Source organism: Saccopteryx bilineata, chromosome 11 (genome assembly GCF_036850765.1).
Source record: "Saccopteryx bilineata isolate mSacBil1 chromosome 11, mSacBil1_pri_phased_curated, whole genome shotgun sequence".
Classification (NCBI taxonomy): domain Eukaryota; kingdom Metazoa; phylum Chordata; class Mammalia; order Chiroptera; family Emballonuridae; genus Saccopteryx; species Saccopteryx bilineata.
Window position 1 is genome coordinate 5,389,146 of NC_089500.1, and position 6,172 is coordinate 5,395,317.

The following is a 6,172-nucleotide window of genomic DNA, read 5'->3' on the forward strand; positions in this document are numbered from 1 at the left end:
AGGAAGCAGGAGGACCCCGGGAGCCCTTGCAAATGCCCACACCTGATGGGTTCACCAGAGAATGCTACCAAACACTGAAAGGTGAAGGCCAACCCTTCTCAAACTCTTCCAAGAATGAAAAGAGAAGGGGCACTTGCAAACTCATGTTAGAAGGCCAGCATTCCCCTCATACCAACACCAGACGAGAGTATGACCCAGCACGCCCCTCTGGGTGTACATCCAGAGGAAACAAAGCCACCGCCTCGCAGACATGTCTGCGCCCACTCCACTGTAGCCTCACTCCCAGTGGCCAACAATGGAAAAGCCCACTCTCGACAGGAGAACAGACAAAAAAAGATATGGTATATACACACACAATGGAATATTATTCTGTCTTCAAGAAGAAGGAAATGCTGACCTTTGTGATAACATGAATGAACCTGGAAGTTCATATGCTAAAGAAAATAAGGTAGATACAGCATGCCAACTACTGTATGAGGTCACTGTGGAATCGAAAAACACCAAGCCCACAGGAACAGAGAGCAGAATGGGGGTGACCAGGGTTTGGGGTGGGGGTGGGGGGATAGGGGTGGGTGATGGCCAGAGGGTATAACAATTCAGCTGTCAGGAGAGTCCTGGAGACCTAACGGACCGAGTGGTGACTGCAGCCAATGACTGGGAGCCACACACTTGAGATTTGCCCAGAGAGCAGAGCCCGTGTTCCCACCAAAAAGAAATGTGTGTGAAGAGACGGATATTTGGTGATTTCATGTCAATATCACATTGCACACCTTGAAGAGATGTAATTTTATTTGTAGACTGTACCTTAATAAAACCGAATTACTTGATCCACCAGGGAATACATGTCACACCAGAAGGGGCCACAGCGCATCACCAAGTAGGGACTATGGGAAAACATCTGTATTGTGGTTTCCACAGGAAGGAACGGGGCGGGGGGGGGGGGGAGGCAGGGCGGCCGGCTTACGACCGGCTGGTCTGGATCATTTCAGTGGGCCCTGGGGCTGTCCCCAGTGCTGGCCCTGGGGTGGTTAGGGCAGGGTCATTAGGATTGTGAGAGCCATAGGGAGGTGGTTGGGGTGGACTCAGCTGTCTAAGAAAGGGAACCCACGGCTTCAATCCAAGGCCTAACTAGCAAAATAGAAACAGACTCACAACAGAGACCAGGCTGACAGCCATGGGGGGTGGGGGGCTGGGGGTTAGATGAGGGGGCACATACAGGAAGCAACCAGTGAATGTACAAGTGAGGGGAACAAGAGAATGCTTCTCTCTCTCTCCCTCAAAAATCAATCATTAACGAAAATGAAAAATAGAAATGTAGTTAGAATCAGGTCCCCTTCTGGTATCTGAGTGTATAAATAAGACGTCCTCCAGGTCAAAGGAAGATGCCCACCCCCACCCAGGTCCTCCAAGGTCATCAGGCCACACCCCTGGGCCCAGCTGTCCATCATCCTCATCACAGAGTGAAGAAGCCAATGGAACAGCTACAGTCCCAACAGCCTCTGCCTACCTTGTCCCTTCCAAGCACCTTTTGCTGTGAGGGAGTCTATGTGCCCTCAAGCTGGCCTGAGTTCAGATGAACAAGAGAGCACGATGGCTAGGGCAGAAGAGTGGGTGGTGAGGAGAGGAAGCGAGAGAAACCAATAGAACCCTGCCTTCCCGTTTTCGTATGTCTCAAAGAAATGGCGGTGCAAATGCTTTCAAACCAGGATGTCAGGGTCTGTGTGTCATTTGGTGTTAGTATCTGTAAATAAAGCCATAAATAATTTTAACTGAAAGTACTTTCCACCTAAATTTATCCTTGCCTAGAAGAGGATATTAAACTATCCATGGAGTCATTTTATCAGCATATTTAGAGCCAAAGATAAAAAATTATTCATACAAATTATCACTGGACAAAGAGAGACAACTGACAACTCTCACGGGTAGGTGGGAAGAGCACTGAGAAAAATAAAAGCTGAACGCCCATAACTTGAGAAGGCATTTTAATTATTGCCAGAAGTCGTGCTCCCCAAGTATCATATTTTAAAGATTGGAGCCAACTGTCTAGTTGCTAAATGTTGTACTTAGAGGGTAACTACAAAACTAATTGTGCCTATTTGTCATAAAACATCTGGCTAGGCCAGTGAAAAGGAGAAATAAGTCAGACCTTTTCCAAGTATCAATAGTATGTGGACATGGACAACTATGGACAGGAGACCATACATCTCAACAGCAGTTAAGTCTTTTATGAAAGATGCAATATTGCAGGCATGAAGGAGATATGGCTTGGTAATTATTTAGTGATGTTATTAGACACTCTGAAATCACAATATTGAAAACTAGAATTTCACCTAAGAGAAAATCTCCTATATTTATCATTTCTTCCCTTTTCTTTTCTTTTCTGGAATAGCACAGGTATGCATTCTCATATTAATCCTCATCCCTAGTGAAGACATGATTTGTTTATGCTGTTGATATCCTGACTAGTTTTTTTTTCTTTAATCTTTTAAGCATAGGTTTTTATTTTAATAGAATATTTTAACATTTTTCTGTTTTACTAAATTTACTGGGGTGACACTGGTTATCAAAATTATACAGATTTCAGGTACGCAACTCTACAACACATCATCTACACTGTGTTGTGTGTTTAGCCCCCTAAGACAAGTCTCTGTCCATCACCATTTATCCCCAGCTTACCCTCCCCCTCCTCACACTTCTCCCCTAACAGTCACCATATTGTTGCCCATGTCCATGAGTTTTTTCTTTCTTTTTTCTTTGCTCAGTTCCTCCACCCACTCCAGCCACCCCCACCACAGCCATCTGCCTGCTCTCTATATGAGTCCGTCTCTGTTTTGCTTGTTAGCTCATTTTGTTCATTAGATTCCTCATAGGAGTGAAATCATATGGTACTTGTCTTTCTCTGACTGGCTTCTTTCCCTTAGTATAATGCTCTCCAGGTCCATCCATGCTGTCACAAAGAGTAATATTTCCTTCCTTTTATGGCCAAGTAATATTCCATTGTATAAACGTATTACAGCTTTTTTTATCTGCTCATCTACAGATGGGTACTTGGGCTGCTTCCAAATCTCAGCCATAGGAAATAATGCTGCAGTGAACACAGGGGTGCCTATAGTCTCCGATTATCAAAGGTTCACCACTTGCACCCATAGAAAGCTTCTTCTATTCCTAGGTCCCCTCTCATGAGATCTTTTCAAACTCCACCTTACAAAACAGCTTTCTCTGAAACTCTTACCTCTTCTCCCCTCCAGCCCTCACCTTGTTATCAGCTCCTTTGACATGTGGGATAGACCCATGTGCCCTGGCAGCCTGGGGATCTCCATCTTCCATCGGACCCCGGAAACCCAACTTCAAACACAGCTGCTCTCCCTGCTGTCCCGAGATTTGCATTCAGCTGCATGTAAGACAAGACTGGTCATTGTCTTGTCTTGTAGTTTAGGAGAAAAACTACAATTTAAATTTATATGGATAAGCTACTTAAATTTAATACTACTTGGATATTACAGTGAAACACAGCAATGTGTCCCTTTGGAAGAGAAGAATCTGGAATCTTGCCTCCATGGTAGAAAGTCATTCAGTCAAGGTGTCTTGAGTTCCTACGATGTGCTAGGCATCGTGCTAAACACAGAGGACACAGCCATAAGCAAGTATACTGCTCACAAAATTTAGGGGATATTTCAAAATGAATATGAAGCAATAAAAAAAAAGAAGCATTTGATTTTTTCATTAAACAAGAATATAGAACCTGACCTTTGGTGGCACAGTGGATCAAGCGTCAACCTGGAAACACTGAGGTTGCCGGTTCAAAACCCTGGGCTTACCCGGTCAAGGCACATATGGGATTTGATGCTTCCTGCTCTTCCCCCCCTTTTCTCTCTCTCTCCCTCTCTCTCTCTCTTTTCTAAAAATGAATAAATAAAAATAATTTTAAAAAAGACAAAATAAAATATAAGAAAAGCAAACAACAAGTCAAAAAAAGTTCAATTATGCAAATGTGATACAAAACCAACTTTTATTTCATTGGTAAACATGCACTATACAAAAGGCTGAAAGTACTGGAGTATCTGCACATTCCCTGATTCCCTCATTTTTGTGAGCAGTGTAACTGTCACCTCTGCTCTTGTGGAAGTGACCCTCTACCTGTGCAGATAGATTCCTTAGAGCAGGGGTCAGGAACCTTTTTGGCTGAGAGAGCCATGAACGCCACATATTTTAAAATGTAATTCTGTGAGAGCCATACAACGACTAGTGTATGTTATGCATTATCTAATAAAAATTTGTGTTGTCTCGAAGGACAGCTGTGATTGGCTCCAGCCACCCACAACCATGAACATGAGCGGTAGGAAATGAATGGATTGTAATACATGAGAATGTTTTATATTTTTAACGTCTTTTTTTTTTATTAAAGATTTGTCTGTGAGCCAGATGCAGTCATCAAAAAAGCCACATCTGGCTCGTGAGCCATAGGTTCCCAACCCCTGCCTTCGAGTCTAAAACCTGCATGGAAATTCTTTGGAGGACTTTAAATAAGTGGCCCAATTTGCCCATAATAGGATGACTCTTGTTATTGTGCCAAGATTAGATTGTCAGTAGTTTCTGGAAGGGTGTGAAGGTAGAATCAGAGAGGCTGGTTAGAAAACGGATTACAGGAAGGTAGTGCTTTAGCAGTGGAGGGGGTGGAAGTGGTTGAATTCAGAATTCAGTATGAGATTGAGTCATCAGTACTTGCTGAAGGTCTGAGTGTTAAGTCTGAGAAAACAAGAAAGTCCCAAGATAAAGCATTACGGATATAAGATACAATATTCAAGAATTCAGTTGGCACGAGCTGGGCCTGGTAGACAACCACCAAGTCAGAAGAAAGCCAGGATGCTGACCCAGAAAGCACGCAGGAGAAGGACGCTGACGGACAGCTGTCAGGTTGCTGCCAGTCACTGAAGAAGCCGGCCCAGGGGACTGTTTCTGAGGAAGCCAGCCAGAAATTTAACAAGGCTCCCAGTGTTACATCTATACAGGCAACCTGAAGATATACATTAATGCTAAAGTTATTTTTCAAATTTCTGGAGTTTATCCTTTATACTTTTTAAAAATTCTGATGTCTCAGAATAGACAAACATGTTCATATTAAAGCAAAACATATATGCTTTGCATTCATGGTAGAATTCTGTCCACAGTATCAATGCATTGCACACCCAATTCTTCTTCCATTTAAAAGGTCTATTCTTTTGGTCTGGTTCATCTAGTTACTCATAAATTTCACCTTGGATATTAGAAGGACTGACTTATAATCAAAACACACATACTAAAATACGTTAAAAGGTGGACATCTATGAGACCAGCATTTGAAGTCATCTACCCATCAATCTTTCTACCTACTTTTCAAAGACTGTCAGGGGAATAAATTAAGGCAGAATGTAGGCATCTTTTAATAATGTACATTTGGATATACTGATTCACAGCCTAGGATATCAGAGCAACATAGAAATAAAAAGACATGCATGCTAACCGGGCTCGCTCTCATGGGTGGAGGTCACTGCCCTCTTCCAAGCACTCTGCGGACTACATTGGGTCCCACTTTCTCAAGGTCCTGCTATTACAGATGCCTACCCGAGCTTTTGCTGGGCACAGCACTAGTCAGGGGCATCTGCGGGGAAATGGACCCTGACCTCGCTTCCAGAATGCCAGAGGAGATAGAGTGTCTGCTGACATTTCAACCTGGGCCCTGGGGCATTTCAACCCGGGCCCAGGGACCAAGAGGTGGAACCCTGCTCACATATGACAGACCTAGAACATAGGCATCACTGCAATTCTCAGATGATGCTAAATACATTTAATTAAAAGAGGTTAATTATTCTTAGTAACATTTTCACAGAAGAAAAATTAACATGGAGGAAATGTTAGTCTTTTGTGTGTGTGTTCAATGGCTTTATGTTTTTATTGTTAATTTCTTTTTAATAGAGAAATCAAGTATCTGAATATTGACTTGATCACCTGGCTTTTTATGATCAAATTTTTTGTTTTTAATAAACAGAGAACCAGGCTGTCTGAACACTCTGGTTAACAGCTTTCTTCTGGGAAGACCAAAGATATGCACATGCTTACACCAAAACCAAGTAGAAAACTGAGCCCACAACACAACAGCCTGCTTTGTGGGTGTCTTCTGACCCCGAGAGAGATG